The sequence below is a fragment of the Megascapheus bottae genome, chromosome 8 (genome assembly GCF_031878675.1).
Source record: "Megascapheus bottae isolate mThoBot1 chromosome 8, mThoBot2.hap1, whole genome shotgun sequence".
NCBI lineage: Eukaryota > Metazoa > Chordata > Mammalia > Rodentia > Geomyidae > Megascapheus > Megascapheus bottae.
The window spans coordinates 48,881,248-48,906,346 of record NC_143516.1 but is presented as its reverse complement, the minus strand read 5'-3'; the positions used below and the strand labels follow the sequence as shown (position 1 = coordinate 48,906,346).

At 35.8% G+C, this 25,099-nt stretch overlaps 1 pseudogene; it reads left to right on the top strand.

Moving 5' to 3' along the window:
• Positions 1 to 433: 433 nt before the first annotated feature.
• Positions 434 to 25,099, top strand: part of LOC150059916 (importin subunit alpha-1-like) — a 94,261-nt pseudogene continuing 69,595 nt past the window's right edge.

Genomic DNA, 25,099 nt, shown 5'->3' with positions numbered 1-25,099 from the left:
CCAACTGTGCCCAAAGGCAGGCGAGGCTCAGGGTCAGTGTGGTCTCTGGCTGCACTCTCAAGTTAATTATAGACTCCAGGGGTGTTGGCCTTGGACTTGCCTGCCCTTTTCTTTTTCTTGTTTTGTTTTGTTTTGTTTTGTTTTTAATTTTTCAGGTCCATGAGGACAGTTCGGGTGGTGTTCCTGCACTTTTTTCTTTCTTGCTCTTGTTATTTCTGACATGCCAACTCTAGGATGGGAAAGATGATTTGGCCACATTCCAAGACTCTATGAAATCTCCTGTACTTTCCCACTCACTAACAGATATGCCTGTATCCTTGTATATCACCAAATCACCTGGATTCTTTGGCTCACCATTCAGCCACCTCTACCTACCTTCATCAGTTGCTGGTAGTGGTGTAAGACTACAGAAACAATACCAGTATTGCTAGGCATGGCATGTGGGCGTGGCCCCCAGTCTCCTATCCCATTGGTCAGGGAGAAAGAGGAACTAACAGTGGCTGTGGCCAGAATCTGGGGATCCAGGCAGAGTAGGTGGAGTCTGCTCTTGCAGTACCTGCCCCATCTAACTCTGTCTGGTCTAGTTTGGGTCAGTGTGGGACTTGCTGTAGGTAGCCAGATGCAGTTTCTTTTTCCTTTATTTTTTCCCATTTATTTTTTATTGTAATTATTAGAGGGGTTAAATTATATTCACCAGATTGAAGGTGTATTACTTCACAAACATTGATACCCTTTCTCATGTCTTGGTCCCCATTTCCCTCCTCCCACCACCGTCCCTCATCTTGATTTCCCTCCTTCCATATGCTATTTCAAATAACCAAACATGCATATCTACAATATATCAGATAACAAGGTGAAATATTGTAAAAATATGAGATAAGGGACAACAATCACTCATTATATGGCTTTTGTTTTTATATCCTGGAGGTCCTTTCATTTGGCATCATTCTATATGGCCTTATATATCTAGGTTTTGCTCTATTGTAAATCTCTGCTAGGAGAATCCCAGGTTTCTAATGATTATGACAAATGAGGGAAACCATTGAGCCTATGTTCCTTTGAGTCTGGCTTACTTCACTTAATATGATTTTTTTTTCAAGTCTTCCTATTTTCTTACAAATGGAGCAATGTCTTTCTTTCTGACAGCAGCATAGAATTCCATTGTGTATAAATACCATATCTTGTTGATTGACTCATCAATTGAGGGGCATCTGGGTTGGATCCATATCTTTGCTATGGTAAATAGTGCTGCAATGAACATCATTGTGCTAGTGGATTTACTACATCTTTGTTTCTGTACAATTGGATAAATTCCAAGTAAATACCAAAATGCTGGGTCATAGGGGAGCACTATGTTTAGTCTTTTGAGGAACCACCATAGTGCTTTCCATAGTGGTTGAACGAGTTTGCACTCTGATCAACAATGTAGTAGTGAACCCTCCTGGCCACATCCCCTCTAGCATCTGTTGTTATTAGATTTCTTGGTCATGGCCATTCTAACTGGAGTGAGGTGGAATCTTAGAATTTTTTTTCTTTTTTCATATATTTTTATTGTAATTATTAGAAGGGTTACATGATATTTGCCAGATAGAAGGTGCATTAATTCACATACATTGATACCCTTTCACATGTCTTGGTTCCCATATACCTCCCCCCACCCCCACCCCTCATCTTGTTTTGCCCCCTTCCCTATCCAATTTCATATTGTTACAGTATCTCACTTTGAGTTGTTTTGATTTGAATTTCTTTTATGGCCAAAGATGTAGAGTATTTCTTTATATTTCTATAGGCCATTCTTATTTCTTCTTCAGAGAGGATACAGCCCATCTTTTAATGGGATGGTTGTTACTTTGGAGATTAGTTTTGGAGTAATTCAATTTTTTGAGCTGTTGATATATTTTAGATATGAGCCTTTGTCTATTGTAGGGTTAGAGAAGCTCTCCTCCCACTCTGTAGGCTTTCTAGTTAATTTGCTAGCTATGTCCTTTGCCATAGAAAAGCTCTGCAGTTTAATGTAGTTCCACTTATCCAGACTTTCTCTGATTTGTTTTTCTTGGTCCTTATTAAGAAAGTTTCGACCTGTGCCAAGGACAACCTATTGTATCTCCTATTCCTTCTTGTTAAGTTTTCAGTGTGTCTACTTTTACCTCGAGGTCTTTGATACATTTGCAGTTAATCCTGGTGCAGGGAGACAAAGAAGGGTCCAACTTTAGTTTTCTGCAGGTGCTTAACCAGTTCTGCCAGCACCACTTGTTGAAGAGGCTGTCTTTCTTTCATTCTATTTTTTTTTGCTCCCTTATCAAAGATTAGGTGGCCTTAGGTCTGTGGGTTAATATCTGGGTCTTCAGGCCTGTTCTTGGGCCAGTATCAAGCTGTTTTGGTCACTATAGCTCTGTAGTAGATTCTAAAGTTTGGTATTGAAATTCCTTCTGCTAAGAATTGTTTTTGCTATAAGGGGTCTTTTATTATTCCATATGAAATACTGGATTGCCTTTTCTATTTCTTTAAAGAATGACATTGGGATATTGATGGGTATTGCCTTGAATTTGTATATAGCCCTTGGCAAGATGGCCATTTTCATGATGTTAGTTCTTAAAATCCAGGAGCACAGGTGATTTATCCATTTCCTCAGTTCTGTTTTAATTTCCTTTTTCAGGGTTTTAAAGTTTTCCTCAAAAAGGTCATTTACCTTCTTAGTTAAGGTAATTCCTAGGTACTTTATTTTCTTTGAAGCTATTGTATAAGAAGTGGCTTTCCTGATTGTTGCCTCGTTCCTCTCATTGTTGGCATATAGGAAGACAGTTGATTTTTGAGGGTTAATTTTATACCTTGCTACCTTGCCAAAGTTTCGATTCAGCTCAAGAGCTTGGGAGTGGAGTCTATAGGGTTCTTTAAATACAGAATCATGTCATCTGCAAAGAGGGAATGTTTCACTTCATTTTTCCCTGTTTGGATCCCCTTTATGCTTGCTTCTTGCCTTGTTGTTCTAGGTTGGAATTCTAATATTATGTTAAAGAAGAGTGGAGAGAGTGGGCATCCTTGTCTTGTTCCTGATTTTAGAGGAAATGGCTTTAGCTTTTTACCATTAAGTATAATGCTAGCTGTGGGTTTGTCATACACAGCATTTATTATACTGAGGAATGTTCCATGGATTCCTAGTTTCTCCAGAGCTTTTAACGTAAAGGGGTGCTGGATCTTGTCAAATGCATTTTCTGCAACTATTGAGACAATCGTGATTCTTATCCTTGCTTCAGTTGATGTGTTCAATTATATTAATTGACGTGGATATGTTAAGCCAGTTTTGCATCCCTGTGATGATTCCTATCTGATCATTGTGTATAATTTTTTAATGAGTTGTTGAAGACTGTTGGCCAGTATTTTGTTGAGAAGTTTTGCATCAATATTCATCAAAGAAATGGGTCTATAGTTCTCTTTCTTTGATGAATCTCTGTCTGGCTTTGGGATGAGGATTGTAGTGGTTTTGTAGAATGAGTTTGGCAAAGAGCCTTCATTTTTAGTTTCGTTGAAGATTTTGAAGAGTATTGGTGTGAGCTCTACTTTGAAGTCCTTATAGAATTCAGGTGTGAATCCATATGGCCCTGGGCTTTTGTTGGATGTGAAAATAAAAATAAACAAACAAAAAAAGAAAATGAAAACCAAGAAAAAATTTGGGGGGGATCCCACATATTTGTATCCCGTCTGTATCCAGTGCTGTCACTACGTTTCTAGGAATGAACAAGGACAGAAGGAAAGTGGGGGGGGGTGGCAAGAATTATAACATTAAAAAAAATCGGAGGTAAAATTGCAAAATAAAAAAAATAAGAACAAATAAAAATGCAACTGGAAAAGGGTAGAAAAAAAAGGAAAAAAGAAACAAGAAGAAAAAAAGGAAAAAAGAAGAAGATAAAAGGAAAAAAGGGTATTCTTCAGTTTGTTTTTTTGGGTTGAGGCGGGACAGGATAGGAAATTTGTGTCTCCACTAAATTTGGGATCCAAACCCTTCAAAAAGTCTTTTTCTGTTGCATTTTGGCTTTACGGTTTTTCGGATCAGTTGCTTGACTGGGAAGAAAAACATAAAAATAAATGGTGGAGTCACAAGAGGCTTTGTTTACCAGGAATGAGGCTCTGCTCAGGAGGAGGAACTTCTGCCTGCACCGGGGGTGGACATCAGGCTAAGCTGCCTCTGGGAAATCCTTTGCCCTTCTGAATGATGGCACTGCCAGCACCACTTCTCTGGCTCACGTTGGTTTGGCCGGGTTTTTGCCAGCAGTCAAGATAGCGCTGCTCTCAACTAGTGTGGGAGGGAATTCTGTCCCAATGCCATTCCACAAGCAGAAGTGGAAACGTCTCCACAGAGGTACTCACAAATTGCTGGGTTTTCTGGTTCCATGAAGCTGGCAGGTCCACGCCATGGCTGGGTGAGGGCTCTGGGCTCGCGCATGCTGTGTGGCTCTGTCTGCATCTGGCAGCTCTGCCCTGATGAGAAGCGCTGTCTGCTCAGGTGCAGGAGGGAAGCTTTGTCTCCTAGGCTCCAAGTGGCTGCTCCATACTATCTTCTTGCTCTGGTTTCCTGCCTTTTTCCTCTCTGAGATCTCTATGGTGCTAAAGCTTACTTAGAATCGATGTTTGAGTATGAAGTTTCCCCTAAGATGCTAGAATTGGTATCTTGGTGAGAGCTTAGAATGACTCACACTGTACACTGCCATCTCCCACCAATCTCTCCTCTGGTTGATTTTTTGTCTATTTGTTGTTTTCCAGTGCTTTTCATAGGCCTTGAAGATGCCAGACTCAAAGGAATATAGGCCCAATAGTCTCCCTCATTTGTCATAATCAGTAGGAACCTTGGGTTCTCCTAGCAGAGATTCACAATTGAACAAAATCTAGATGCATAAGGCCATATAGTATGACACAAAATGTAAGAACCTCCACTATATAGAAACAAAAGCCATATAATGAGTGATTGTTGTCCTTTATGTACTATGTTATCTCTCATCTCTTTTACTGTCCCTTGGTTATCTCATATTGTTACAATATTTCACCTTGTTATCTGATATATTTTATATATGCTTAACTGGTTGTTTGAATTAGGAGAGGGAAGGGGGGAAATCAAGTTGTTAGGGGGCTGGGGAGGGAAATGGGAAACAAGACATGAGCAAGGGTATCAGTATTTGTGAAGTAATGTACCTTCTATCTGATGAATATAATGTAACCCTTCTATTAATTACAATAAAAATATATGAAAAAATAATCTTGCATCTGTCTTGCCCCTAAAGTAAAAATATGACCAGGAAAATAAATTTGAATTTATTTTATCTATTTACTTTACCAAAAGTAAGATTACTTACATAATTTTAGAGATTAAATACATCTTTAATTATCTGTAGATACTTTTTCTACAAACTTAAAGTAATGCTGTGTGATAGAGTGCATGATTTGGTCAAAATAATAAAATTAGCCATATAAAATTATACTCTGAGAATAGAGAAAACCAGGAGACATTGAAACTCAGTGTTTAGCTAGAGTCCTGATATGAAAAATGAAAATTGAACACATCTATCATGATGTGAATTTAAGTGTGGCACAAATTACTGTATATTTAGAAGGTATCTATGTCCACATCTCAACTGTGTAAAACTTTATCTTTGCTTAACTTATATTCAGGAATGTATATTCATAGGCGATAGATTGCTATACCTAATTACTCTCAACAGCTTTCACTATTTAACCACATTTTATTTACAGGAGTAGGTGCCCTATGTTACAATTAGAGGCATTCTCTTTGATGTGCAAGTGATCAGATTCACAAACTGCCAATTGCATGCCATCTATTCCCCCTAGAGAGTGGTAGGATTTGTTACTGACTTCCAGACCAGCTGATATTGCTTTCCATTAGGGCAGTAGGGTGTCTGTAAATGCTCCCTGAATTGTATAGATATGTATCTACTGGAGACATGAATCTCTATCTCATTTATTTTCAATATTTTTCACCTTACTCAGGATGGATGTTTGCCTTAAAACATTAAGATGTAGTTATGAGGTGTAGACAGATATTAGAATCTACTGCTAGGGGCTCAATATCTCTACTAAGTATATTTTCTACAAACAACTTTGGAAGTTACTCCATATAAGCATTTCTTTTTCTATTGTCTCATGTTTTAGGCCTGGCTAGTTCTCTCTAGCATATGAGCACGTTGTTGTAAGTCTTTGGTGTTGTAACACATTGATCTAACATTCTCCTGAAGTCTAAGCTTTCATTCCTAACATTCTCCTGAAACCTAAGCTTTCACCCCAGTTTCTAAGATTTTCTCATTAGATTTAAGCTGTTCATTATCATCCTACCCTTTACTTTTGCAAGGAACAATTAAATTTTATGTTTAACTATTATTTTCTTCTTTTGCTTCTATGTAGCCACATTATTTTTTTCCACTGGGTCTTTAGATAATCCTTAAATATTTATGATCTTAAGCCCCTCTACCAATTTATCCTCTCTAAACTTTCCACTTTGCCTTAAGTGATTTTGTTCACACTTAGTCCTGCAGTTATCTCTAATGAACTACTGCCGTGTTCCTAAAGTCTTTTGGATAAATGCATCATTTCTGCTTGAGTATTTTGCTGGCCTTTCAAGTCCAATATCCACAAATTTGAATTTACTGCATCATTTCTCATCAAGCACATGCGTGTGCATGAACACATATGTGCGAGCGCACACACACACATACACACACACACATACACACACTTTCCATGCCATTTCATTGTTTCAGAGACAGAGACTAGTGTCCACACAATTATCAAACATACATCCCATGTTCTTGCTCAATAACTCCAATTCCCTTTAATTTGGATTCCCAATAATTCTGATTCTGCTTTAAACTAATTATTTCTTGTCCATATCAACTTCTTTATAACTATTGCTTTTGTTTCCACTGCCCATTTTTAGCATCAGGAACTCGGAACAAGCTCTTACCTCAGTAGATGCAAACATCTTCGTTTTAAACATGCACAGCACTTCCTTCACCTATACTATTCTCTGCAAAGAAGTAATCTTAATACTTAAAACACATTGTTATATTTCAGTGGCGTTTACCATTACTATAAAACAAACTATAAATCTTCTGGCCTCTTTGTAGATCTTCTTGATCATTTTTTCATTGCTTTTGGGTTCTCTCAATTACATTAATTTTCACACTTCATTGTATGGATTATATCCTTCCTCTACTTTCTTTTTTTAAATAATTTTATTGTAATTAATAAAAGGGTTACATGATATTTGCCAGATAGAAGTTGTATTAATTCACATACATTGATACCCTTTCACATGTCTTGGTCCCCATTACCCTACCCTCCACCCGCCGTCTTGGTTTTCCCCCCCTTCCCTATCCAATTTCAAATAACAAAATACAAATATATCCAATATATCAGATAACAAAGTGAGATACTGTAACAATATGAGATAACCGAGGGACAGCAAAAGACATGAGAGATAACATAGTACATTAAGGACAGTATTCATTATATGGCTTTTGTTTCAATATCCTAGAGGTCCTTTCAATTAGCTTCATATTATATGGTCTTATGTATCAAGGTTTGCTCTATTGCAAATCTCTGCTACTAGAGCCCAATGTTTCTACTGATTATGACAAATGAGGGAAACCATTGAGCCTAAGTTCCTTTGAGTCTGGCTTACTTCACTTAATATGATCTTTTCTAAGTCTTTCCATTTCCTAACAAATGGGGCAATGTCGTTTTTTCTGATAGCAGCATAGAATTCCATTGTGTACAAATACCACATCTTGTTGATCCATTCATCAATGGAGGGACATCTAGGTTGGTTCCATATCTTTCTATGGTGAATAATAGGTAGGTTCCATATCTTTCTATGGTGAATAATGCTGCAATGAACATTGTTGTGCTAGTGGATTTAGTATGCCCTAGTTTCTGGATAGTTGGGTAAATGCCTAGTAGTGGAATTGTTGGGTCATAGGAGAGCTCTGTTTAGTCTTTTGAGGCACTGCCATACTGCTTTCCATAGTGGTTGAACGAGTTTGCACTCCCACCAACAGTGTAGTAGTGATCCCACCTGGTCGCATCCCCTCCAGCATCTGTTGTTATTAGTTTTCTTGATCCTGGCCATTCTAATTGGAGTGAGGTGGAATCTTAGAGTTGTGTTGATTTGCATTTCTTTTATGACAAGAGATGTTGAGCATTTCTTTACGTGTCTATAGGCTACTTTTCTTTCTTCTTCAGAGAAAAACTCTCCTTAAGTCTTTGGCCCATTTTTTAATGGGACGGTTGTTACTTTGGAGATTAGTTTTGGATTGATTCATTTTTTTGAGCTGTTGATATATTTTAGATATGAGGTCTTTGTCTGTTGTATGGTTGGTGAAGATCTTCTCCCACTCTGTAGGCTTCCTAATTAATTTACTAGTTATGTCCTTTGCCATACAAAAGCTCTGCAGTTTAATGCAGTCCCACTTATCCAGCCTTTCTCTGATTTGTTGTGATTCTTGGTCCTTTTTAAGAAAGTTTTGACCTGTGCCAAGGAGGCCTAGTGTATCTCCTATTCCTTCTTGTTAACTTTTCAGTGTGTCAGCTTTTACCTTGAGGTCTTTGATCCATTTGGAGTTAATTCTAGTGCAGGGTGACAAAGAAGGATCCAACTTTAGTTTTCTGCAGGAGGTGGTTCTTTGAAAGAATTAACAAAATTGACAAACCCTTAGCAAATCTTACCAAAAAAAGAAGAGAGCATACTGAAATAAACAAAATTGCAGACGAAAATGGTAAAATCACAACAGAAATGACCAAGATCCAGAGTATCATGAGGGAATATTCTCAAACCTTACGCCAACAAATTTGAGAATCTAGAAAAAATGGATGAATTCCTAGCCAATATTAACATACCTACACCGAACCAAGAAAAACTAACCCAACTAAACAGGCCTATTTCAAGCACTGAAATAGAAATGGCAATAAGAGACCTTCCACATAAGAAAAGCCCAGGGCCAGATGGATTCACAACTGAATTCTATAAGGTCTTCAAAGCAGAGCTCACACCAAGACTCCTCAAGCTCTTCAACAAAATTGAAAATGAAGGCTCGTTACCAAACTCATTCTATGAAGCCAATATAACCCTCATCCCCAAACCAGACAGAGATTCATCAAAGAAAGAGAACTCTAGACCTATTTCTTTGATGAACATCGATGCAAAACTTCTCAACAAAATACTGGCCAACTGTCTACAACAACTTATCAAAAAAATTATACACTATGATCAAACTGGATTCATCACAGGGAGGCAAAGCTGGTTCAACATACGCAAATCAATTAATATAAATCAACACATCAACAGGAGCAAGGACAAAAATCACATGATTGTCTCAATAGATGCGGAAAAGGCATTTGACAAGATCCAGCACCCCTTTATGTTAAAAGCTCTGGAGAAACTAGGAATCCATGGAACATTCCTCAGTATAATAAAGGCTCTGTATGACAAACCCACAGCTAATATTATACTTAATGACGAAAAGCTAAAGCCATTCCCTCTAAAATCAGGAACGAGACAAGGATGCCCACTCTCTCCACTCCTTCCTCTACTTTCTTGTTATAACTTTTACCTAGAAATTGTTTTTTTTTCTGCCCTGTATATAAATTGTTTATCTTCAGCTCAAAATGTCAAAAAAAAAACACTTTAGAAAACTGTTATTGTCATTCCTTAGCACAGTTTCAGATGCTCTTTTCTCTTTGCAGGACATAGTGTATGCCCACCTAGAACACATGATTGTGACCTTTTCTTTATTTATCCTATTTTTTTTTACTTAGTAAGTTTCTATGATCAGATGAGTACACACTGTCCATTGAGAGAACAGAACAATGCAAATTCAAAGGATGTTTATTGAATAAACATTTATTCACTTTCTGACTATGGTAAGCATTCCTGTGTGCACCCAGTAGATCTGTCAAGGAGTTCAAAGATTCAAAGATGATTGAAGTAGGAAATGCAGAGTGATTTCAGGCCTGAAGCAGCTCACCAATGCTTCAAGTCAACTAAAATAGATAAAAGTTAAGAAAAATATATTTTATAATATTGTATTATAATAAAGCTACTTATTTTTCTTTAACTTCTACCTGTTATCCACATTTTCGAATACTTACTTAACTAGAGTGAGAAATTTAAAAAAGATTAGATGTTTTCAAATTCCAAATGACTTTTTGTGCCTGAAAAAAAGCTTAGAAAAGGGCTGGGAGTTTGGCCTAGTGGTAGAGTGCTTGCCTAGCATGCACGAAAACCCATGTTCGATTTCTTGGTACCACATATTTAGAAAAAGCCGGAAGTGGTGCTGAGGCTCAAGTGGTAGAACTCTAGCCTTGAGAAAAATCAAAGGACAGTGCTCAGGCCCTGAGCTCAAGCCCAGGACTGGCAAAAAAAAATCTTAGAAAACTTCCATTTTTTAATTTTTAGTCAGTCTCAGTAGAACATAGATACACTGGCAAGGTCACTTAGAGTCCTGTAAATATGAAATTATATCTATATTTGGAATGAATAATATAACCTTTATTATAGATCAGAGAATTTCTATTGCTAATTAGGATTAGCTTAGGTGAACAGTAATGAAGGCTGGCATTATGTCTGCACACATGTCTTGAAAGCTTGGGAAATAAAAGTAGGATTAGAAATGTTAACAATTCATCTGTATACAGAATGAGTAGTTTGTGAATTGCCTAGAATTGTTGCTATGTGAATTGAAATGTGTATTCATAGTGTAAGTCCTTTGAGATTTTGAAGTAAAATATATGCATGCCTTACATAATACACACATATACACACACACACACACACACACACACACACACACACACACACACACATAAAACCTACCTTTGTAGCAGTTCTATTCCTTTATCCTTGGTTTTCACAAGGTTTTATTACTAACACTATTTTGTAAAAAAGCATATTCAGGCTGGGAGTTTAGCCTAGTGGTAGAGTGCTTGCCTAGCATGCACAAAGACCCAGGTTCGATTCCTCAGTACCACACAGATAGAAAAGGCTGGAAGTTGTGAAGTGCCAGACTGCTAACCTTGAGAAAGCTCAAGGACAGTGCTCAGGCCCTGAGTTTCAAGCCCGGCGACTAGCAAAAAAAATATTAATTACAGGAATCTCTGAATATGTATCTTTCTAAAAGACATATTTCAAATGAATGCCAATCGTTTATGACTATAATGGCAGCCTCCTAGGAAGTTGAGATCATGAGGACTGAGGTTCAAAGCAATCCTGGACAAGAAAGTCTCTGAGATGCTTATTTCTAACTAACCCCAAAGCCAAAAGTGTCCTAGTGGCTTGAGTAGTCGAATGTGATCCCTGAGCACAAAAACTCAGAGAAAATGCCTATTCCCTAAGTTCAAGCCGTAGGACCAACAACCCCCAAATATGTAGCTCATGATACACTCTAATTTTCCTCTGTTATTTATTTCTAAAGTCTTATATAATGCTCATATAAATACCCAGTTAATTGTTCTTTATTAAATGTGAGAAGTGGATTGGGAGATGATCAAGGAGTCATAGGCTTGTCTACAGGAATGGAGAGATGGCGCTGTACAAGAAATGAGATGATCAGCTGTCTCCTCAGAATCTTTTTTTCATAAGACCCATTGGTTTTGTTTATATTTTCATGTCAAGACTGAAGTGAAGGTACAGGAACTTCTCGTGTACCCTCTACCACCATGGAGCCATCTCTCATGTCACTGTCAGCCACAGACTGGTGCATCTATTTCAACTGATGATGCCACAGTAGCACGTCACCATCACACTAAGTTCACAGTTTACATTCCGAAATTCACATGGTGTTATGCATCATGTGTCCCTAGATGGGCATGAACTGATACAGCATCATACACAGAAGTTTCACCTTTTGTATTACCTACTCATCTTTTTTTCCTTACTAAATCGTGGCAACCACTGAACATTTGGCAGTTTCCATAGTTTTGCTATTTCTGGAAACTTTTATAATTGAAAACAAATAAAATGTAGCTTTTCCCACTCTGGCTTCTTTCCATTAGTATGCATTTAGATTTACTTCAGGTCTTTTCAGGATTTAGTAGTCCATTTATGTTTAGTATGGGATAGTGTGTCATTGTTCTTTGTATCTGGTTACAAATTATCACCCAACTTTTGTCAATGAAATAAATAAAACATAAATAAACTTGTGGATGTAGTTTTCCTGTTATCTTTTGTCAGTGAAATAAATAAAACATAAATAAACTTGTGGATGTAGTTTCTCTTTTATCTTCTAGATTGTTTTCTTTAAATTTATACAACTCCTGGAGTTTGAAATCAGGACCTAAGCACAGTCCCTGAACTTCTTTTGCTCAAGGGTAGGGTGCTACCACTTAAGCCACTTCCAGCTTTCTATTTTTAAGTAGTTTATTGGAGATAAGAATCTCATAGACATTTCTTCCTAGGGTCCTTTTGATATCTCAGTCTCCAGAGTAACTGGATTACAACAGGCATGAGCAAGCAGCTTGGACCTCTTCTAGAAATTTTACATTTTATAGTTTTAAATTTCTTGTTACCTAAAGATGAAGTTGAGAATGTATGCAATCTCTTCTGGCTTCATTTTTGTGACTATAAATGGTCACAAAAGCACATCTTATTGAAATATTTATTAAAAAGTTTTTCAACATTACCACTATCTTTTGCCCATTGTATATCCCTTTATTAAAATTAATTGGCTGTATTTATTTCTGTGAGTTTACTTCTAGGATCTTACACTGGTTACTTTTCTCTACAATATGGCAAAATACACATCAGAAACAATGTAAAGGAAAAAAAAGTTTCTTTTTTCTCAAGGCTTCAGAGGGTTCAGACCACTATGGAAGTAAAGGCCTGCAAAGCCCAACAACTCCGAAGTAGAAAATAAGAACTTACAAGAAGGACAAAGTCAATATAAAATCTATAATAACATGCTCCTGTGATTCACCCTCTACAGCTATGTCTCACCCCATATCCTTTACCATCTCCTAATAATACCATTAAATGAATCTATCAAGAAATTAATCTATTAGATACATTTAAGACTAAAGTTATCTCTGGAAATTCTATCACAAACAGCCCAGTTTACTGATCTAGGTTTTTCTCCATCTTATCAAATTGGTAATTAAGTTAGCCCCTCCCATTATTTTGTTTTATTGACTCATCATTCTTTTTTCATAGATTCTTATTTTAATGAATAGAAAGGTTATATTACATTCACCAGATAGAAGGTGCATTATTTCCTAAAGATTGATACCCTTTCTCATGTTTTGGTCCCCATTTCCCTCCCCCTCCCCCACCCCTCATCTTGTTCCCCCTTTCTTTCATTAACATTAGAATTTTAATTACTGTTCACTCATAGAAAGTTTCAATGTCAGGTCGCTTGAATCCTTCTGCATGTTTTATCAGTTTATATCTGATAGCTTAGAATTAGCACCAGGGGCTCATAATGTTAATTTTAGAAAGTTGAGACCTAGGGGATTATATTTCAAAGCCAATTTAAGTGTAAAATATGAGACATTTGATCTTGAATTAAGTAGTAAAATGCTTGACTGGAAAGGTGGCTCAAGTGGTAGAACATCAGCTGTGAGCAAAATGCTAAGCTACAATGACAGGCCCTTAAATCAAGTCCTAATACTGGCATGAGAAAAAAAAAAGCTTATATTTTTTCTGGTACTTCGAAAATAGACTTAATAAAGATGAACTATTAAAATAATTTGCTCAATTCATTCTGGGCTATATATCAGCTTGGAAATTCTTTGCCTAATAAGATCAAGATGAGCAAAAGTTTTAGTCCATCTTGTCCGGAAAGGCATGGCTGAACAGAGAATCTTACATGAAGGAAGTCAGGAAACAGGGAAAATACTTCTTGAAGGGACTAGGAAAAGGTACAGCTCTGAAGAATAGGCTCCCTAGTAACCTTCTGCTTAAACTATTAGTTGTGTAATTTGGAAATATAATGCATTCTCCCTGATTTCTGTCCTTCTACTTTTTCTATTTCCTCCCTCCCTCCGTTTCTTGTCTGTGTCTGTATCTATGTGTACATGTTTGTTTAAGTGGGTGAGTGCAAGCTTATGTAGAGTTAATGCATATTGACTCACATATGATGTGGACATCTCTCTCAGAACTAAGTTTAAATAGTTTGAATAAGATTTAATAATATGATTTATCTTATGTTGTCACTGCATTTGTACTAAGGCTATCTAGAATTTTGCTCTTATGCTAGTTCCATAAATTAAGCTACAGAAATACAAGCAATTTTCAGATTGAAATCTTACATTATGTTTTGGAAGACTGGGGAAATTTGTTTCCTTACTTTCTGTTTTGTTTTTCCTTTTTACCTTTGCTCAAATCCCTATTTTCCTCTTGAAAGAATAGTTTTTTTTTCTATTTCAGCATTGTAATAACCCACGTTACTTGTCTTTTGGGACCTTAAGACTGTTCTCTCACTAAGGTATGCTCTCAGCTGAAAACAAAACAGAACAAAGCAAAAATCCCTTGTCAAAATCTAAAAGACTTTACCAGACTCCACAATAACACTGCATCTCTTTCAAAAACTAATGATAATTCTAATAGGTTGGAACTTCTTCTCCTTATTAAAAAAATGCATGGTTACACTGAATTAGCACAATGAGATGGAAGAAATAGAGTGGCAATGGTAATTCAATTAGTAAGATAAACACTGAAATATCAGTTTAAAACCAACTGATAGTTTTCCATTTTACAGTAAGGTGAGCTGTACTTTGACATGCAGTAGTATGGGTCTTTAAAAAGAATATAAATTACACAATTAATGAGCTTTTGGATGGATGGTCAAATTTGTGTGTGACGCATATATATCACACTGAAGTTACAATTACTTAAGAAAAATTACATTAAATAATATTTCATTGATGACTTAAGTATCTACTTATGACTAAATATTTAATAACATTTCATTTTTATAATAGTAAAATGAATATTACTTTACCTACTTAGAATAGTAATTCAGAACTAATATTATTTTATTGAGTAAATTCAATAAGCTTCATATAAAACAATTTACTGAATTTATGCCTCAGAACAACTGGAGAAGAAAATGCATTAGATAATAAAAAGAAATTAAGAGCAGAAAACATAACAGAACTAAGCATGTATTAAATATGAATTTATTCAATACTTTGATTTTTGAAATATATTATTTGTATTCAACAGTGACCTTTTCTTTTGAGAATTTCTATTTTTTAAAGTACCATTTCTTCAAGAGCAAAAGAAGAAATTAGGAAGAAAAAACTGGACAAAATCAAACTGTGGAGTCATTTAAGCTGCAATTTGGCAGCATAAAATGTAAGCTATTGACCTTTGAAATAGCACTTCTGTACTGGTCATTGTAAGAACCTTTTACAGGAGACAGCTGATGAATCATCCTTTCAATCAATGACTCTCCTTAGAGATTGTGCTCTTGCCCAGAGAGTTGATAAACCCCACTCCTCTCCCTGCTACAAAAAACCATCCAGTCTCACATGACAATGCTGTATGTTAGGATTTCCAGGAATAAATCAAAGGATGTAAAATGACTGCCATTAAGTTGAACATAAAGGTCAAACTTTTGACTTTACATTGTAGAAAGTAATTTTGGAACACTTAGATTTGATTAAAGTGCCCATAATTGTCCCTATGTATTTTGAGTTCCTAGATGAGTTTAGGATGACAGAGACGAGAGCACCTCACTTGAGAGTCACTTAGAATCGTCAAGGAGTAAGGTAGATGTAGCCAGAACTGTCACACCGGAATTCCTAAATGAGTAAATTAGACTATGCATCACCTCTTAAGCATAATGTCTAGAACTTGGTGACTAGTGTTTAACTGTAAACAATTGTGATGTCACAGTTTTTTCCTTAGGGATTATAAGACTCAAAATATCCAAAGCCATACATCTCCACCACAGAATTTTCTTCTGTTTCCAGAAAAAAAAGCCAAGCGATGAAAGGCTAAATATTGACTTGGTTTTAAAATATAAGAACAAACGAAAACAGAACATTGAAAAATGTATGATCAAAATCACTTTCAGCAGAGATTCTACATAAATGCAAAACCCCTTGCATATATTTTACATTTTGTACATTAAAAATACATCAACGATTGCATTCTTTAGCCATACATTGATTCTTTTACTCATTATTGGTGAATCCAAATTATAAAAATGTATTAGCTTGTTTTATATGTGTATTTTTTAGAACACAAATATACAGATTATTCTGTTATTTTGCTTTTTTATAATAGCAATCAAGAGTAGTCTGTGCCTGAATATGCCTTACAAGGAGAGTCATACTGTAATGAATTAATTATTCACTTCTTCCTATGATACTAAGCTGAAGTGAAACATGCAAATCTTCTATTTCAGTGAAACAGATTGACATTACCAACTCCTCTCCAAGAAGAGGAGAAATTAGAGGTTCCTTCCATTGTGGAGGAGAATGTAACATACCATGGTCTATTTGAAAAACAATTTGGCAGATTACTAAAGGTTTCCATAAAATGAATACCCTAAGGTACCTAACAAAGAGAAATTAAAATCTGTCCATACAAAGATGATTCCTGCTATCATTGTTTATTAGAGCCAGAAACTGGAAAATATCTAAACTGTTGCCAACTACTGGCCAAAAGATTAACAAAATATAGATTAAAATTCATTAGTCAGAAGAAAAAACTTCTTATCTGACAAGAGGGATCAACCTTTAAAACTTTTCACTAACTGAAAGAATTCAGAGAGAAAAGACTGTGCTGTATTTCATTCCATTTAAGACAAAGGTCCAATAAAGTCAAACTACAGCAACAGAAAGAAGATTGATGATTACCCTGATTCAGAAGTAGGTTAATTGAACTTTTCAGCAGATAAAAAGTATTGGAAATCACCTCTAAAGTGTTTTTGAAACTGGACTGTGGTAACTAATGGTTGATGAATTATAATAAATAGGCTCTACTTATGGAGCTATACAGTTAAAATGGTATGCTTTATGCTATGAAAATGGTTCCTTGATAAATTCTTCTGGAAAATAAAACTTCTATTTAAACTTAATTTTTAGAAATGCACAAACATTCCTTTTCTTTTTCTTTTTTTTTTTGGTAGTACTAAGCTTTGAACTTTGATAGAGCTAGAGTTCAACCTTGCTTAGTTTGCTTGCTCGGCTGACTGACATCTGTACAAACTAAGCAGCATTTCTTTCTGTCAGTTATCTTAGAGATGTAGTCTCATGGTCTTTATGGTTTATGTTGGTTTCAAACAGCATTCCTCCAGATCTTGGTCTCCTGAGTACCTGGGAACAGAGGCCTTCATATGCAAAGCTGCATACAGATACTTTTTGAACTATTTGTTGTAGAAACTGTGTGTCAATATTTTGTGTTTACAAAAGATACTGAGTTGAAAACATTACATTAATTCCATGTAACTTCGATTTAAAAAAAAAGAGAGAAAGCTGCCTATCTCTTGTATTTTCCATTGGCTGCTCCATTTTTCTTTCCTAAAGAAATTACCTACTCTCCTTTTAACTTTTATTTAGAAAAATGTCAATTAACTTTCTCATCTAGTTAAAGTCTTTCAATGGGGATAATATTTACATCTTTAACATAATTGCCCATTGACTCCCACCATAAGACCAACATCTAGTAGGAGGGATGGGAGAACAGACTCTGGTCTCAGGCCAGCCTTGGGCACCTAAAACCTGTCATATAAGCCCTGTATCTGTTCTGTGTTTAGGTGTCCCTGGTTTTGATGCTTAAGCATGCATTCTATTAACTTTATTCCATCTCCAGTCCAGACGTAGTTGTACTCCTGCTAGTCCAGTGGAAGCTCATGAACTAAAGTCTACCTAAGGATTTCTTCATAATAGATTTACTGTGGTCTGCGTGTGATCTTCCTCTGTAGTTTCCTTGTTTTATCATCTGATTCTAGAAAGTGCTATAATAAGCAAAACAGAAGTCTCTCCAGAGCAATAAAACTCATCTACTTCCCTCTCCTGGCCAGTCAGTAACACTAAGGTGACTTTGATGTGACCATTAGTAGGTCATGGGTACCTGGCCTTCCAAGTTCCAGAGAAATGCTGACCTAAACTATTGTGTTCCATTTTATGATAAATTCTTCTCAGGAAAAAAAAAAACATTAAGAGAGGCTGAAGCTTGAATGTTCGTTAGCTCACTTCTCGGCATGGAACACTCATCTTATTCCTTCTGTAATTTCCATGGGGTTAGAAAGACCTGCTTCTTTGTTGGACTCTTGGTTCTATTTGCAATTTCTGTGGTTCAGCGCACATAATCTGTCTCTTCGTACGTTAAATAGATAAAAGAATCTGACATTCTTTCCTCAGGACAATAACTTACCTCTCAAGGTCATTGACTGCTTTTAAATCATAGTTTTTAAATGTCAAAAGCTAAATCTTTACCTTTGATTCTTAATGTAACAACCCCTCATCTTCTTTAGACAGAAGGGCAGAGTAGGCAAAGGGCATGTGTTTAAAAAAAGACAGTTTCAAAGCATAAAAATAAAACATGTTAATAACATCAGACTATCAAATTTGTTAGTGACCTTATAAACTGTATGTTTCTAAAAGTAAACCATGAATATAAATATGTAAAATGCAAAAACAAAATACCCTTCCACGATTTGTCCTAGAATAGGACAATATTTATAAAAAAACTGACAGTGTCAATCTTGCAAAACTGCGTATGTTTTTAAGATAGAAAGAATGGTCAAAATGATTAACAAATGTTTTAGAGAAAATTACTCTTCCATATCATTGTAAGAACACATATTAAATAAAAGGAGAGTCATTAGATATGGTAGCAACATGAATTACCCACTCAAACAGTTCTTATGTTGAAACCTCACTTCCAAGCTGGTGGAATAAATTGTTTACAGGTGATGATATCATGAAAGAATTGATCCAGTGATGGAATCAAAATCAGATGGCTATTGGAAAATAGGAGATGATGTCTGGCTAGAGGAAAGAGGCCACTGGGGTTTGGATTTGATCATAGCTAATTTATAAAGTAAGAAAATTGGAATAAATACTCAAGAAATAGAAAGTGCACTTGCTACTAGGATTCAACCATTGGTAAGTATATTTTGTTTCTTGTTTGATTTGCCCTTTTGGTCTACTACACATTTGAAAGCATCTTCTATTTAATCAGCTATTAATTAAACTTTTTCTGGTACTCATAGTTGCTGTATTGAACAAAGAAATCTATGCATGTGTTTTGACTTTGGTATATTTACATTCAAAGCAGCAATTTTCTCAAAAATTATATATTAAAATTCTTTTTTGTCTACATGCATAGTATCATAGAAAAGAATGTATGGAAACATTGTGGCTCCTTTGATTGTTATGGAGTATATGTATTCACTTTTTGGTTTTGAAAGATGTTTATTCTCTGAGGATATATTTAATTTATGGATATAAATGTTTATTTGATAAGTTAATATTTAGTGTGTGTGTGTGTGTGTGTGTGTGTGTGCATGTGTATAGTTTGGGTAATGAATTAAAGGCCTTGTGTTTTAAAGGTGAGCATACTACCACTGAGTTATATCTCCAGTCTCATAGAATTTGGAAGTGGCACTGTGGCTCAGAGTGGCAGAGCACTAGCTTTAAACAAAACAGTTCAGAGTCAGTGCCTAGTGCCTGAGCTCACACCCCAGTATAAAAAAAGTTCAAGTGAACAATACTGAGAATTTTAGTATGATCCCTATTAGTATATTACCTGTACATATAAACCTTCTTTAACATTTTCAACTATTCCATGGTATTATATATGCTGTTTTGTTGTTTGTATTTTTAAAATACTGTGTTATTCAATAGGCACACAATCAGTCATCCTGGCATTCAATATCCTATTCAGAGACTGAGCCTCACTTTTTATGACTTTTGGCATGTGCTCTACTTCGTGTCATATTTATCCTTGAATCTTTTTAAAGCCTGCATGTTATAACTACTTAAATGCCTGTTATAACTACTCTATATACATATTTTAATAAGCCAATCTATATCTCAATATAGTGAAACATACTCATTATTAAACACATGCTTAAATGTTACTCTGTTCACTGAATCATATGCTTTCTTTAATCTTCACAGGATAAAATAGCATCTTACATTTGAATTACTACATATTTTTGATTCATGACTATTAAACCAGGAGTTGCATTAAAGCATATACTAAAGTTCCTTATGAACACCTACTTTTTTATTTGGCTAAATTCCCCAACACATAGGATTACTTTATATTTAATTCTGTATCTAGCATATCCATCACAGTTCTTGTCAAATAATAGACATTCAACAATGTGTGTTTATTTACGAACTAAATAAGTATTTCAACATTGGAGACTCTTAAAGTCCAGCAAAAATTAGACTAGCAGTGAAATCTGAAAATATAAATTAGAAAATTGAAGCCCTAAATAATCTCTTACAATGATAATTAAAATGAACAATTCTTAGAGTAGGTAACCCATTTCACTGTTACATAGATTGACTAGCATTTAACACATTTAACAAATTATTTTTCAATACAGAGAGAGGTTTGAACTCAGGTTTTGTTCTACTTACACTTCACTTCTAGTCATCCTACATTTTACTTGTTAATCTGGAAATAGAGTCTTATGAATTTCTCTACCTGAACTATCTTTTTGAACTGTGATTTCTTAGATGTTTGCCACCAGAAAAGCTAGAATTGTAAGCAGAATAATAAACTAGAATGTTAAGCCGCCAGTGCTCTGCAAATTTAATGAAACCTCGAATTATGTTCATGATGGTTTTGATGCAATAATCTCACTAATTTGCCTCAGTTGACTTCTAACTTCCTGTTCTTCCACAGCCTCTCAAAAAGCTAGAATTCCAGGTGGGCACCAAAGTACTTGGATCAAATTTAATTATTTTCCATTTAAGAAAATATGTATCTGACAAGGGAGTCAAAAAAAATAGAATGGAAGAAAGCCTCTTCAACAAGTTGTGCTGGCAGAACTGGTTAAGCACCTGCAGAAAACTAAAGTTGGATCCTTCTTTGTCACTCTGCACTAGAATTAACTCCAAATGGATCAAAGACCTCGAAGTAAAAGCTGACACACTGAAAACTTTACAAGAAGGAATAGGAGATACACTAGGCCTCCTTGGCACAGGTCGAAACTTTCTTAATAAGGACCAAGAATCACAACAAATCAGAGAAAGGCTGGATAAGTGGGACTGCATTAAACTGCAGAGCTTTTGTATGGCAAAGGACATAGCTAGTAAATTAATTAGGAAGCCTACAGAATGGGAAAAGATCTTCACCAACCATATAACGGACAAAGGCCTCATATCTAAAATATATCAACAGCTCAAAAAATTGAATCAATCCAAAACTAATCTCCAGAGTAACAACCATCCCATTAAAAGATGGGCCAAAGACTTAAAGAGAGTCTTCTCTGAAGAAGAAACAAAAATGGCCTATAAACACATGAAGAAATGCTCAACATCTCTGGTCATAAAAGAAATGCAAATCAAAACAACTCTAAGATTCCACCTCACTCCAGTTAGAATGGCCAGGATCAAGAAAACTACTAACAACAGATGCTGGAGGGGATGTGGCCAGGAGGGATCACTACTACACTGTGGTGGGAGTGCAAACTCATTCACCCACGATGGAAAGCAGTATGGCAGTTCCTCAAAAGGCTAAACATAGAGCTCCCCTATAACCCAGCAATTCCACTACTAGGCATTTACCCAATTGTCCAGAAACAAAGACATACTAAATCCACTAGCACAACAATGTTCATTGCAGCACTATTTACCATAGCAAAGATATGGAATCAACCTAGATGTCCCTCAGTTGATGAGTGGATCAACAAGATGTGGTATTTATACCCAATGGAATTCTATGCTGCTGTCAGAAAGAATGACATTGCCCCATTTGTTAGGAAATGGAAAGACTTAGAAAAGATCATATTAAGTGAAGTAAGCCAGACTCAAAGGAACTTAGGCTCAATGGTTTCCCTCATTTGTCATAATCAGTAGAAACCTTGGGCTCTCCTAGCAGAGATTTGCAATAGAGCAAAACCTTGATACAAAAGGCCATATACTAGGAGGCTAAATGAAAGGATCTCTAGGATATAGAAACATAAGCCATATAATGAATGATTGTTGTTCTTAAGGTACTATGTTGTCTCTCATCTCTTTTGCTGTCCCTTAGTTATCTCATATTGTTACAGTATCTCACTTTGTTACCTGATATATCAGATATATTTGTATTTGGTTATTTGAAATTGGATAGGGAAGGGGGGAAAACCAAGACGGGGGGTAGGGGGTGGGTGGGGGGGAGGGTAATGGGTACCAAGACATGTGAAAGGGTATCAATGTATGTGAATTAATGCACCTTCTATCTGGCAAATATCATGTAACCCTTTTATTAATTACAATAAAAAATATTAGAAAAAGAAAATATGTATCTGAATCAACAAAGTGACTGAGACACTTCGGTCCTACACAGTTCCAGAGATCATGTAGAGTTTGCAGGATAACTTAAAACTTCCATACTCAGCTATTCCATCTGAGGAATTTTTAAAAATGTATTTATTGTTATTGTAAAGATGATATTCAGATATAGAGCGGTGACAGTTACATTCGTCAGATAGAGATAGATTTCATTTGGGGGGGGCAGTTATGGGGCTTGAACTCAGGGCCTGAGCACTATCCTTGGACTTTTCAAGGCTAAAGCCCACCCTACCACTTGAACCACAGAACCACTTCCAGCTTTTTCTATGTATGTAGTATAGAGGAATTGAACCAGTGTCTTTGTCCATGCTTGGCAAACACTCTGTCACTAGGCCAAACTCCCAGCCAATACATTGCTTTCTGAACTATGTCACCCCTTTCCTTGCTCTCTCCCAGTTTTTCCCTCCTATCTTCAATGACAAGTTTTACAGAGCTCATTTTCACCTTGTATCTAGCCAGTATCATGACTGCTTTTGGTGACTATTTATTAAATTTTTATTTTTATTGTAAAGGTGATATACTGAGGGGTTACAGTCATGTAAGTCATGTATTGAATACATTTCTTTTTGAGCAACGTCATTTCCTTCTAATTCTCTACCAAGCTTTTTCCTTCTGAACCCCCCCTCTCCCAAGTTGTATAGTTCATTTTCTATACTGTCTGATGAATATCACTGCTGAATCAGTTAACTCTTTGTCCCACCGTTTCTGGGCTTCCTTCACTGGCTCCATGTTGAATAGTTCATTTCCAATATAATGTCTATGGAGCATTACTGCTGAATTTGTTCATCCTTTGTCCTATTGTTTCTGTGTTTCCCCTTCCTTCCCCAAATCAGATAAACCTATATACAAAAAAGAAAGCAGAAACAGATATAAAAGGACAAAAAATAGAAAAAGAACTGTAAAAAGTAAAATAGAAAACATCATGTTTGTACTTCTTGGAGTTCATGTTAATAAACATCATTCTTTTTGGTCACATGCTCATAGCTTTTGAGCCCTTGTGATCTTCTCCTAATAATATACTCCTTTGATATAACTGTGCATATAACTGTGTAAATGTTTAGAGTCCTGTTTATTTTTTTTTATGTCCAAGTACAACATTTTGTCTTTTAGTTATCCATTGGGTTTACTTTTAGAGATCTATGTCCAACTAACATTGGTAAGGGATCCAAAAATGCAGGCTGGAAGAAAGCCTCTCAAAAAAAAAGAGAGAGAGAGAGAGAGAGAGAGAGAGAGAGAGAGAGAGAGAGAGAGAGAGAGAGAGAGAGAGAGAGAGAGAGAGAAAATGTTGCTGGCAGAATTGGCTATACATGTGCAGAAAACTGAAGCAAAATTCGTATATATTACCCTGTAACAGAACAAATTCAAAATGGATCAAAAACCTCAAGGTAAGGCCACATGCCATGAAAATATTATGGGAAGGGGTAGCAAAAACACTAGGCCTCCTAGGAACTGGTCAAACCCTCCTAAATAAAGATCCAGAATCACAAGAGATCAAAGACAGACTGGATAAAAGGGATCGCATCAAAGTGAAGAGTTTCTGTATGGCAAAAGACATAGGAGATAAATACAAAGTCCACAGAACGGGAGTTTTTTTTATTTATTTTTTTACTAGCTATGCATCAGACAGAGGCCTCATATCTAAAATACACTTAGAGATCAAAAAATTGACACTCTAAAAATTCCTCAAAGAAACATCAACCAAATTAATAAGTGGGCTAAAATTTAGAGAACGGCTTCTCAGAAGTAAGAATGGTCAATAGACACATGAAAAGATGTTCAAAAATCTCTGGTCATAAAAGAAATGCAAAACAAAACAACACTGATATTTTACCTCACGCCAGTTAGAATGACCATTATCAAGAAAACTAGTATTAGTAAACATTGGTGAGGATGTGACCAAAAGGGAATGGTACTACAATGTTGATGGGAATGTAAACTCGTTCAAGTACTTTGGAAAGTAATTTGGAGGTTTCTCAAAAGACTAAAGAGCTTTCCTATGACCCAGAAATTTTACTACTGGGCATTTATCTGATAGACACAAACAAGGCCATACTAAAGGTACTGGCATAATCAGGCTCTTTGCAGCATTGTTTACCACCTAAGGAAATTTACCTTCAAAGATTATTAATTTATTAAGGCAAAGACTTTAATCGAAAATTTAATAATAATCTTTTAGTCTATCTTTGTGTGAGTTATGATCAGTGGTCTTATATCACTGCCATGTAAATTCATTTAAATTTAAATTTTGCTTCACAAATTAGAAAACAATATTTTTCAAGAGACACGTGCTCTTGTTCACAGTTGTAGATGTGGTTTCTAAAATATAAACAACATATATATGAATTTATTTTCATATGTATTATATTTAACAATTGAATGAAAGAGAATTTTAAACCATGATATAAATGTTAGCATCATTGAGGGTTTGAGACAGAAAAGAAAAGAAAACCTCTAGGGATATGATAAAACTAGATCTATTTTGTGCAAACTGTTGATCTGTATTTGAGATCTGAACAGTGTTTGAACTGCACTATTTATGAGATACTATTCTTTCTCTCAGAAATACTTTAAAACC